Below are 13,059 nucleotides of genomic sequence, written 5' to 3' on the forward strand. Positions count from 1 at the left end.
GAAATGAAAATTATCTGCAGGTTGTTGTTCGGTCGCCCAGTCATGTCCTACTCTTTGTGACCCCATGGACTGCAGCACACCAGGCTTCCCTGTCCATCACTAACACCTAGAGTTTGCTCAGTCTCGTGTCCCTTGAGTCAATGATCCCATCCAATCATCTCATCCTCTGTCACCCCTGTCCCTTCCTGACCTCAATCTTTCCCAGCATCAATGTCTTTTCCAATGAGTCAGCTCTTCTCATCAGGTGCCCAAAGAATGGGAGCTTCAGGATCAGTCCTTAAAGGTTTAATGGAGTGTGTATTACAGTGAAACAGTCACTGTATATATGGTTGTGAGCACACACATGCCCAGTGTGTCTGCCCTGTCCACACTTCTGTCTTGACTATCTAGCCATTAAGAACCTCACTGAGAATGGCAACACAATGAGAAAACCACATGTAAACCAAGCAGTTGGTAAGCACCAATTGAACTTCATTTAATGGCACCAGATTGGGACAAAATCTGAGAAGCTGTTTAAGTGGCCCTGACACAGTAAAGAATAGCATGGTAAAACAGAAAGATATTAAGATATCTTCCAAAGGGTTAACTTAAGTGTGCCTGCAAGAATTAGCTTCTGAGTATGTCCGATCTCTTGCTTTTCTGATTTGAATCTGATTAAATAATTTTAGGTTTAAAAAGTCATGAAATTAAGGACTTCCCTGATGGTCCTGTGGTTAAAACTCTGCACTTCCAATGCAGGGGCAGAGTGGGTTTGATCCCTGGTCTGGGAACTAAGATACATGACAGAATGTAAGAACTAAGACACATGCAGAATGGCATGGCCAAAAGAAAAAAAAAAAATCATGACATTGGAAGAAACATCCAAAAGGAGCATAGACCACAGTCAACACTTAACATCTAGCATGGTGTATCTCCAATAGCAGACACACTACTCATTCATTATTTACCAAATATTGCCACTCCAGTACTCTTGCCTGGAAAATCCCATGGACGGAGGAGCCTGGTGGGCTACAGTCCATGGGGTCACTAAGAGTCGGACACGACTGAGCGACTTCACTTTCACTTTTCACTTTCATGCATTGGAGAAGGAAATGGCAACCCACTCCAGTGTTCTTGCCTGGAGAATCCCAGGGACGGGGGAGCCTGGTGGGCTGCCGTCTGTGGGGTCGCACAGAGTTGGCCAGGACTGCATTGACTTAGCAGCAACAGCAGCAGCCAATATGTATCCAGAATATAACTTGGGCTCCAAGTGGCAAAGAACCTGTCCAGTGCTGACTGAAAGAAGCAGCAGTCCAACAATAGATGTGAAGTGCGTATTTTTAATCCCTCTCAAGAATATACTAAAGACAAGAGTACATTCTAATTGTTCAGTGCAGTTTCCTTTTATTATAGAGTTATTTCCTCTGTCAATACTTTTGACAAAATTGGGGCAGGGAAATAAACTCCTCTGATGATGGAAGTAGCAGAGGGGGTGAAAATTTTCAAAAATAATCTTATGCACCCAAGGTGATGAACATATTTTGGGGAAATTATGTTCAGTTTATACTGTTACTAATTGGAGACACACAAAACAGGTTTGGCACGTTAAAAGTTCTGGTACTCCTGCAGCAAAGAAAAAGGTTAATATTAAAAACTCGTAGGTTTTGTGGTCAACACTGTGAAACACTATTTCATGTGACATCTGTTAATACCTCACAGGATGCACGTCAGTAAATGTTAGAGTTAAGACATCTTAAGCTCCATGAACCACAGCCTCACACTCGTGCTTCCTGTGCCCTGGTTTTTCACAGCGTGTATAGCCTGTATAATCCTGAAATCAAGACAGCCAGAGACCTGTAAATGAGGTAGTACAGCAAAATTATTGATAAAGCACTTTCTGTCTGTAAAGGATGAGCCCAGCACACTTGCTGGTAAGTGGTACAGGTTGTAATACAGAAGGCAAGACCTTTTTGATCCCAAATGGATTTTTTTTCCCCCCTCTCTGACTTCTGTGTTGAGAGAAGGTGCTAGAGATAAGACAGAGTAAGATATTTTTAGCAGAGAAGCAGCTCTTCATGAGACAGACACCTTTAGGGAAATACTGCAGGCAGCTACGAGATTTTACTCTATTTAGCAAATGTGCATAGGAGTTCAATACCTGTTTGTTGAGTGCATCGATGTTGAAAAGATTAAACAACATGAGTGCAGAGTTCCATGGGGAGTGTAACTGGGTGTTGATCCTCACTACTGCTTTTGATTCAAATGGCTTAGTGCCAAAAATGACAACATAAGACAAAATAACCTCAACATGTGGTTCTTTTCTTATTTTTCCTCCCCAGCACCAGGTCAACTGTGATTTCTAACTCTTTATGTCACTAACATTCCACACTCCAATCTTTGACACATTTGAAAAATACGGAACTCAAAGTTAAATAAATTTTCCTGGCTCATTCCACTAATGAGGAAAAAACTGGGATTCAAAATCAAAAGCCTTTGCCTGTCTTCACCAGTAAGTCTCATATTTACTCTGCTGAAGGTAAAGCCAGAAATAATTCCTAAGCCACCATTAACCTTTAACTACAGCACCTTTGTAGGACATTAACAATTCCTGTCACACCTATGGCTCCTCCTTTTCTCTTTATGCATTTAAAGAGATATGATTTCCCAATGAGCCACTGTGCCAAGCAATTGAATACTGCAGGTCCTCTCACCAAGAGGAAATGCATTTTCAATATCATAATGGAAGTCAATGGGAAAATGGGATTTGCTTCACAGGAATTTGCCAGCTTTGCTGGAATTCATTCAATGCATAAGTTAGTAGAAACCTTTGATGTAGAGAGCAATGGAATAAATTCCTCAAATCAGTTATTGAATATTATTAGGCATCCTGAAGGCAGTGCCCATGTCTTCTTGTTCATCTGTGTATCTTTCAAGGTAGAGTTCTTTGGACCTGATGTTTAATAATTGCCTGACAGAAATAAATTCTTTGAAGAGGATGCATGGTCTACAGAAGGTTGAATAGAAAGGCAAGGGTGGGACTTCCTCGGTGGTCTAGTGGTCAAGAATCCACTTGCCAAGGCAGGGGTCATAAGTTTGATCCCTGGTCCAGGAAGATCCCACGGGCCACGGAGCAACTAAGCCCTGTGCCACAACTACTAAAACTAAGCACCTAGAGGTGGTGTTCTGCAACAAAAGAAGCCACTGCAGTGAGAAGCTGGAGCACCGCAACTAGAGTGCAGCCCCTGCTCACAGCAACTGGAAAAAGCCCGGGTCGAGCAACAAAAACCTAGCACAAGCAAAAATCAAATAAATACATGAATAATTAAAAAATAAAGAAAGGCAGGGGCAAGTCATGTGATGTCTGTTAGAGATCCTTAGGATTTTATCTCTTCTATGTAAAGAAAAACATCTAATGTGTAGTATCTCACATGATTTTCTCAAAGTGAAAGTGTTATTTGCTCAGTCATATCCAATGCTTTTCAACCCCATGGACTTTAGCCCACCAGGCTCCTCTATCCATGGAATTCTCCAGGCAAGAATAGTGGAGTGGGTTGTCATTCCCTTCTCCAGGGGTCTCCTGCATTGCAGGCTGATTCTTTACCATCTAAGCTACCAGGGAAGCCCCATCTTCTCAAAATGCAAATCAAACTGTATCACTTCTGTGACTAAGCATAGAGTGAAAATTGGGAAGGGATGTGGATACAAGGAAATGGATGGATGCATTTGAATCCATCCAAATGGATGCAAGGAAATCATCTGGAATAGCTTTTCAACAATTCATGAAAGTAGCTGATCATTTGGACCCCAAGGGTAGAAGAGGAAAGACTGGTCGGTGGAAGAACATGACATATTTAGAATGTAAATCTTCACAGAGCATACTAATGCTTCCATATTTCTGGTTGTTTGCTTTTTTTTTTTTTCCCTTCCATCTACTTGAGGATTTTTTCTGTACCAGAATACTATTAATTTTATTTGTTGTTCTTTGTGTAAATATATTTTAAAAGTATATCATATTATTAGTAGTATAAAATTAGTATTATAAATACTATCTCTTATCTCCCCAAATCTCTGAGTGTGACACCAATTCTATCTCACTTAAAAAACAGATACTGTTTCAGCATTATCTGTGAAAGATATACTATGACTATGTGGAGACACAGTCTTTGAAATATCAAAGCACTGAGAACTCAACAAAGAATAACTGTTACCAAAAGACACCATTTTCTTTAAAGTCATATTGGTCAACTTCATGCAATCATCTCGGTTCATGTACTGTGTTTGGAACAAACACTTCCCCTATTGACTGATGAGTGGAGTCTTCCACTCAGGTGAAATCTCATGGGAGGGCTTCCCCCATCTCAGGAGGACCTTTCTAAGTCAACTGACCACTTCTCATCTATCTGCTGTGGAGAAAGGATGTATAAAAAACTAGATATGGTGCTTGTCCCTCTTGGTTTCGCATCCTCTCCCTACTCAGCATCTCCTCTAAGCAATTCCTCTAGTGCCAGCCCCAACAGTGATTTTAACGGGATGCTCTTTACAACGACTAGCAAAGGCCTTTACACATCTCTGCATCCCTAGCACTCAAAATTCAACTTTCAGACTTTCCTGATAGTCCAGTGGTTAAGAATAAGCCTGCCAATGCAGGGGACATGGGTGGTCCAGGAAGATTCCACATGCCATGGGGCAACTAGGCCCGTGCTCCATGAGTATTGAGCCTGCACTCTAGAGCCCGGGAGACGCAGCTACAGAAGCCCGCATACGCCAGAGCCCATGCTCCACAATAAGAGAAAGCCCGCGTGTAGCAAAATAGACCCAGCACAATCAAAAATAAATAAAAATAAATGTAAAATGTTAAACGTTTATTGTTTAAAACTTAAACTTGCCTCATGATAAATACTCGAAACAAACTTGTAGAACAAAAAAAAATTTTTTTGGAGAGTCAGTTCTTGTGCACATAATTATCTGATGTTTGAAAATTGAGCCCCAATCTTTATGGGAAAAGTGAAATATCTAAATAATAATGTACATATCTGTAAACATAAACTCTGCCTGGTAGGAACAACATTAAAAGAGAAAACATAATGAACTAACACTAATGTTGTATTTCAACAGTAACCTTCTAAATTAGGTATTAACTCTGTTTAACAGATGAGGAAGTAAATGAGAGGGAAAGGACTTAACCAAGGCCACAAACCTAGTGTTTAAGAAATGGAATCCCACCTAATGAAGACCATGCTAACTTCACTGCAGAATGCTGACATTTACAGAACCCAGTGGATTCTAGCTCTTCATTAAAATGACCTAGTATCTCATAGACATAACATTCATCTGTTTTCTAGTTTTTATTTTTTTATTGATATATATATTTAAAGTTTTACATAACGTGACTGAAACATGATTGCAAAGAACTGTGAATAACTTTAAAGAGGAAATTTGTTAGCACAAAAGATTTTTTGATATTCTGTAGGTAATCAAACCATCTCCATTACAATGGCGAGTATCTTGTAACGATGTGTCTTATAGGGCTTCTGGGAAATTTAAAGCTATTTGGTTCTCTCCAAATGTTTAAATACTGGAAGTATCATCTGACTGGTTAATGCCCACACGTAGACAGTCTAGTTATCAAAGTTGCCACGTGGGACAGAAAAAAGCTATTCCACACTTCAAACAAGTAGAAATGAGTCCCATAGTAAGAGAATTTAAATCCCTTTATTTACTAACAATATCGGCTTAAGTATCCGATCACGTAAGTTAAATTTGTTTACTAATAAAGAAATGATTAGAATGTGTTTAACTTTCTTTAACACAAATTCCCATGTGTACTTTAATAATTAGACCAACAGTATCAACCCTGTAAATTAGCTGCTCAAAAAATTACACATGCACACACATTCACACATATACTCTTTAACTATAAATATATGCACACTGAAAGTTAAAAACGATAAATTTAATTTGATCCCATTTCTTGAAAGTTTTCATTGCACAACAGAAGTGTTTATTTGGTTTTAAAGCAGGCAAGACAGCCTTTGAAAAAGCAGGAGACTCACAAAGCAAAATCTTAAGGTAAACTTAGAATATTTGGAATTGACTCAAATAATCACTAGACGCTAATAAAATTCATCTTGGAAAAAGGAAGGTATGGAGGTAAATTTACATTGTATTTTATTATATTCTTTAATGTTATCTAATTTCCAAACAGTGCACCCAAGGTAATGCAAATTCTACTTTATGAGAGCAAATTAAGCCTAGTTTGCATAAACACAAAGCACTATCTATTTTTTCAGTAAAAATACCAAGTCCCTGAACAGTATTTTTATGATACTACTTAACAAGTTTGTACTTCTTTGGCAAGAAGTTGTTTTACTTCTAAAGTATAAAACAGAAAATTTTAAAAAGGGAATAAAAAGCTAAGTGAAAATGCTCGATTTTGTGCAATTCATTCCAATTTCAATAGTGATTTTAGTGGTATTGCTTTTTTTCACCCTGCACCCACAGAGACACACTTCAAGTACTTGAGGCAGAAGGTCCAGCGTCCAAGAGGTGTGGAGGGTCCTTAAAGCTAACTATTGTATTACCTGTACTGTCTTTCCCACCCAGTTTTATCTTCCTTTTGGTCAAGGCAGTACATGCTCTAGATCAGTCCTCCTGCTAATAAGTGTGAAGTAGTCAATGCATGTTTAACACAATGCGGATGCTCCATTGAAAACATTAGTTGTTCCTGGGTGATTGAGTATTTCTAACTGATTTTCAGAGAAGATTAGGCATTAATGTAATATTGCCTAGCAAATCATTTCAGCAGAAGCAAGTTAGTGGAAGTGGTTATATATTCAAAATTAGGTTTTGGCCAATTGATTCTTAATTACACAATCAGGGGCTCAAGAGATCAAAGTTAATCGTCCTTTCTCCTCCCTTTAGACATATAGATACACACACACACACACACACACACACACACACACACACACACACCATGAAAAGTTCTAGCTGTTCTTAGGAATCAAAGCATATCCTGGCAGTATTTGTCTAAGAATAAAGCTTCAAATGTCTAAGCAAGACCACCTACAGTCTATCTGATTGTTCCCTTCAAGGAAGCCAGAAAGAATGTCGATTTAAGAGCCAGGAGCAGCAGCTAAGTGTAGTTTAAAAAGAACACATTGGAAACCCTCCCTATCTGTCAGGTTCACCATTTCTGTGAAAAAGAACACCAGTTAATGTGACTTCAAGAGACTCCAACTATTTAAGTAGCCATTCAGCTCAGGTACAAGGAAAAAAAAAAGAGTGTAGGATTTAAGGTTGGAAATAAAAGGACTGAAAAATATATGAAGAACCATATATAGATGTATAAACACATCCATTCAAGCACATGCATTCATTTGCTCTGGTCCAGCCACACATGCTACCTGAACGTGACAAATTTTCTTACGACACAGATCTTTTGAATTTGGTATTTTCTTGATGCATGAAATACTTTACACATGAATCTTTACAGAGCTGATTTCTTACCCTTCAGGTTATAGCCTAGATATAACCCCGCCTCTGCTAAGCACCATATTTAGAATCCTTTCTTCCTTTTCCCATTCATCCTCAGCATGTCTTTTCCTTCAGCTTTATAGCCCTTAGAACCCAGCACAATGCCTGCCTTATACTAGGCACTTGATACAATTTTCTGTTAATGTCAGGCACTCCCCTGAACAGGTAATTCTATTAGGACAGTGAATGACTACACATGCTGGAATATAATTTTGCACTGACTATATTCCAAATTGTTCTAGAGACTGAGTATATGCGGAATAAAACACTACAGAAATGCAGAAATAAAACATGTGCCTGTCCTCGAGAACCTCCTGTCTAGTGGGAGAGGACACAGAGCAAACTACAGGCATGGTACAAGATAAGAAAGCACAGAGGGGGCCTTCCCTGGTAGTCTGGTGGTTAAGACTTCATCTTCCAATTCAGGAGAGAGGGGTTTGATCCCTGGTTGGGGAGCTAAGACAAGCACAAGCCTCGGGGCCAAAACCAAAACATAAAACAGAAGCAATATTGTAACAAATTCAAGAAAGACATTTTTTTTAAATGGTCGACTTAAAAAAAAAAAAGTCTTAAAAAAAATCACAGAGGATTAAGGGACTTCAGAAAAAAGAAGCCAAGCATGAGGCAGGCAAAATTCAGGAGGCTGGTGATAGATTAGGAGGGTCTCCAGAGACTGAGCTCAATAAAACAGAGCTTGGACGTGCTCTCCAGTCAAAAGAGAAAGCAAGTATGCAGGTCTGAAGTTATGAGAATTTTTTGATCTATCTGAAAGATGAATTTATCTATATGAGTGTGGTGATATGTGGGAAAACAGCTAAACAAAGCAGAGCTGTATCCACATAAGAAAACAATATTGTCACATCTATCCATAACACCAATACAATAAAACTCTACAGTCCTTATCATTCCGGTCAAGGCTTGTCAATGTGTCAAAGCCTTTTCCCACCATGCCTGTTGACCTGCCATTCTGTAGAGATGCCAAAACATGTGAGAGACAGGAGCATGGGTTCTGAAGTCAAAATCCATGACAAGAATCTCAGTCTCCCACTTTTCTCTAACGCCACCCATTTGGAGAGTTATGGGCTCACCCTCAGTTCCTGCATCCATAGTCCAGGGTAGGGATGAACAGGAAACTTCAAAACAGTCTTGTGAAGCAAGGTGATGCACACGAGAAGATCTGCACAAGGAGTGTCACGTAAAACTCGATAAAAACATTCATCACTCTCCTGAACAACTTCCTTACTTTGTGCACATCTGAGGTTATTCACTAAAAGCAGTATTTCAGAGAAAATTTGCTTATCTACTCAACAGTGTGACCAGGAAAGCTCCCCCTGATCTGGGCCTGACCAAAGCCCCAGGCACAACCCTTCACACTTCACTTTCACACATACTGTTTGCTGTCTCTACCTGAAGTCCTTTCTCTCATTTGCCCAGCTCCTGATTTTCCTTGCTGTATGACACAGGGAACCCAAAGCTGATGCTCTGTGACAATCTAGAGGGCTGGGATGGGGAGGGAGGTGGGAGGGAGGTTTAAGAGGGAGGAGACATATGTATACCCATGGCTGATTCATGTTGATGGTAGAGGCCATCATGGTGTTGTAAAGAAATTATCCTCAAATTAAAAATAAAATTAAATTTTAAAAAGTCGGCTTGATTCTTGCTTGTTCCTGAAAATCTTCCTTGACTCCCTGCATCTCCCACCTCTGTCTGACTCCAGTGCCTCTAACACTATGCCCAACCATAGGTACTTGTCACTGAGGAAAAGCCAGGGTCTACTGTAATGACTGATTTAAATATCCACATGTCTGGCTGCAAACCAACTACATCATTTGTGATGCTCATTACAAAATGAAAACACAGAAAAAAAATACTAAAATATGAAAGGGCTTTTCTGGTGGCTCCAGCAGTAAGGAATCTGCCTGCAATGCAGAAGAGGCAAGTTCAATCCTGGGGTCAGGAAGATCCCCTGGAGAAGGGAAGGGCAACTTGCTCCAGTATTCTTGTCTGGAGAAACCTATGGACAGAGGAGCCTGGTGGGCTATAGTCCACCCGTGGGGCCACAAAAAAAAAATTAGACATGACAGCAACTAAAGAACAACAACAAAAATATGAAATATCTTCCTTTCTTCCACTTAGTTCTTGCGGCTTATATGCTTGCTCCTTTCTCTCACCAGACTTCAATCACAAAAATTAAGAATGCTCAGATTGACATCAGAGAATGAACCCAGGAATGGAGGCCCCTTCTGAGCAGCAGAGACCTGTGTGACCCCACGGATTTTTTTTTCCAATTTATTTAATTGGAGGCTAATTGCTTTACAATATTGTGGTGGTTTTTGCCATACATTCACATGCATCAGCCATGGATGTACATGTGTTCCCCATCCTGACCCTCCCTCCCCCGTCCCTCCCCATCCCGACCCCATGGATTTTATGCACAAGAAACCAGCCCTGTCCCTCCAGAATCTTGGGATGTCATGGCCACATCATCTATATTTTTCTGACTTCAGCACAGAGCCTATCACAGTGTAGCGCTCAATGCATGTTTATTGAAGATGTTTCTGAATAGTACATCATGACACACTGAATCCACAGCCTGTGTATGCCCAGTTGCTTCAGTCATGTCCAACTCTTTGTGACCCTATGGACTGCGGCTCACCAGCCTCCTCAGTCCATGGGATTCTCCAGGCAAGAATACTGGAGTGGGTTGCCATGCCCTCCTCCAGGGGGTATTCTAGACCCAGGGATCGAACCTGCATCTCTTAGGTCTCCTGCACTGTCAGGCAGGTTCTTTACTACCAGTGTCCCCTGGGAAGTCCACAGCCTAGTACTCACAAATACTCTAACGATGAAAGAAATGCAGCATGCAAACAGAAATAGTGGGTGTATTTTCTGCTACTTCAGAGCTGTCCCTGCTTCTTTACTCAGTCCGCATGCTGTTCCCATCCCTTCCTTCTCTCCTGCCTTCCTGTATCATCCATCACTGACACACCACCTTGACTGTCTGGATCCTTGCGGTCAAGCTGAGCAGTGTACTTCACACTTTTAAAAACTATTGTCAGAGCTCTCTCTGATGGCTTTAAGAGCATTCACCTCACTTTTACTCTCTCTCATCCACGTCCTCTGAGGATTTGCATTCCTTAAAGTTCGGAGATGAAAGTGCTAAGAAAATCAGAGTAGCATCCCCAATGAGCTCCTGCTTCTGTTCTGCCCTCCGTACACTTCATTCCCCTAGAAGAGAGAATGACCTCAGAAAAACATGCATCGGATCTCTTTACCCTCCCACTCCAAGTCTCCAGTGGCAGCAAATCTCCACCACACATTTCCCAGTCACATTCCTGTCTACCTCCACAGCCCTCCCTCCCCATCTCTCTTCTCTGCCTCACTCAGGACAATAACGAAGATCATGCCACCCCAATCTCTTTCTTTGCTTACGCACCTGCCTGGCTCCTCCTGGTCCTAGGGAAAGAGTTTCCAGTGCTTTCCTTCCAGCTTCTGCTCCGAAGTTACCACTTCACAGAGGAATTCCCTAAGGGCATTGATTGCTGTTTTTATCTTAATCCTGTCTTATCCACAGCACTTACATAAACAAGTACAGTTCTCTTCCCTTCCAAGGTGAATTCATTGTTTCACACCAAAATCACTTTGGGCATGACTGTCTCCTGCAATTCTGCATCCCTATACTGAGAACAATGCCTAGCAAAGAGCAGACACTCAGAAAAGATTTGTGAAAGTTGTTAAAGGTGGGAAAACTGCAAGTACTAAGTAAACATGTGTCTCTGAGAGAGTGGGGTTAGCCTTGAGTGCTCACTGGGTGTGGAGTTGGCAGGGGGGCAGGCACAGAGCTGTTGCCGTGACTGTGCCACCCTCAGCATCTCTCATTTCCATCACATGACCCCGTGGATCTGCTGTTTGAGGAAATTCCTGGGCACATCAACTGCAAACCCAGTTAGACCTGAGCTGCTAAAGCCCTGCTTCTAATACTGTTGAACGTAATAAGCTGTGACTTAAAATTGGTGTTCATTCCTTCCCTTCAAAAACTAAAAAAAAAAATTAAATATGTGCTATTCCTTCTGTTTTTGTAAGAAAAGTTTGGTATAACTCGACAAAATGGAACACGGGTATAAAATTGTAGAAAATAAAAAGTAAGCCTTTTCCCAAGTTCACCTCTCAACCCTGCCTGAGGCAATCATTGATAACTTCCCCCAAGTGCGTATTTCCAGACGTTTTCTGTCTTCATCCACGTTAGCATGCATGTTGCGTTCATTTTCTTTTAAAAATGGGAGAAACAAAGCACACTCTTGCAGCATCTTTTGACCTTTTTGCATTTAATCGGCTTTAGAAATCTATTACCACACTGCATCCAGATCAATGTGGCATGTTTAACAGTTCTATACAAATCCAGTTCAGTTCAGTGGCTCAGTCCTGTCTGACTCTTTGCGACCCCATGGACTGCAGCTTACCAGGCCTCTCTGTCCATCACCAACTTCGGGAGTTTACTCAAACTCATGTCTGTACCACTCCATGATACACAAAAAGCATACTTTACCTTAAAAAGTATTTCTTTGACAAATATTCATCTTCTCTCCCCAGCCCCACTCCCATTAAGAGGCCGGGAAAATTTCAGAAGATTAGAGCTGTTTGGTATCTCGTGTTGCTGCTACTGCTATTGAGTCCTTAAGATATGTCCCACTCTTTTGTGACCCCATGGACTGTGAGATTTCCCAGACAAGAATACTGGAGTGGGTTGCCATTTCTTCTGCCAGGGGATCTTCCTGACCCAGGGATTGACCCGCATCTCTTGCATCTCCTGCCTTGGCAGGCGGATTCTTCACCACTGAGCTACCAGGGAAGCCTAGTTGTTAACTCACACTTAATACCTTACTATGGGAATAAGGGGGTGGGGGCACTTCCCGAGAGGCTCAGCAGTAACTGTAAGGAATCCGCCTGCAATGCAGGAGCCACAAGAGACTCAGGTTCGACCCCTGGGTAGGAAGATCTGCTGGAGGAGCACCTTGCAACCTACTCCAGTATTCTTACCTGGAGAATCCCGTGGACAGAGGAGCCTGGTGGGCTACAGTCTATAGAGTCACAAAAAGGTGGACACAACTGAAGTGACTGAGCATGCACGCACCCATGGGAATATGGGAAACGGACGTTTTCCCCAGAGTGAAAAACAGAGGGAATGTAAGGAGAATTTGTTGTAGGGGACAGATACAAGAGTGGCCCCCAGCACACCCCTCTCCACTTCCCCACTATTCTAACAAGACGATCACAAGCTGACTGATGAAAAAGATCTAAAATGCTTCTTTATATTTGTCACATACCCATGTCACTTACAGCATTCTTATTTTTCTCTTTAAGTTGACTTTTTCCTCAAATTTATTTCACAAGAAAACTTTATGTCACTACTGTACAGGGAGGGAGGAGGGAGGAGGGTTCAGGATGGGGAACACATGTATACCTGTGGTGGATTCATGTTGATATATGGCAAAACCAATACAATATTGTAAAGTTAAAAAAGAAAAGAAAAGAAAGAAAAAAAAA

The 13,059-nt window shown here is 41.2% G+C and overlaps 1 protein-coding gene across 2 annotated transcripts in view; it reads right to left on the minus strand.

The window, feature by feature from the left end:
• The window catches only part of CDH8 (cadherin 8), a 409,345-nt gene that overhangs the window by 315,950 nt on the left and 80,336 nt on the right, over positions 1-13,059 (minus strand).

The sequence above is a fragment of the Bos taurus genome, chromosome 18 (genome assembly GCF_002263795.3).
Source record: "Bos taurus isolate L1 Dominette 01449 registration number 42190680 breed Hereford chromosome 18, ARS-UCD2.0, whole genome shotgun sequence".
NCBI classification, from domain to species: Eukaryota; Metazoa; Chordata; class Mammalia; order Artiodactyla; family Bovidae; genus Bos; species Bos taurus.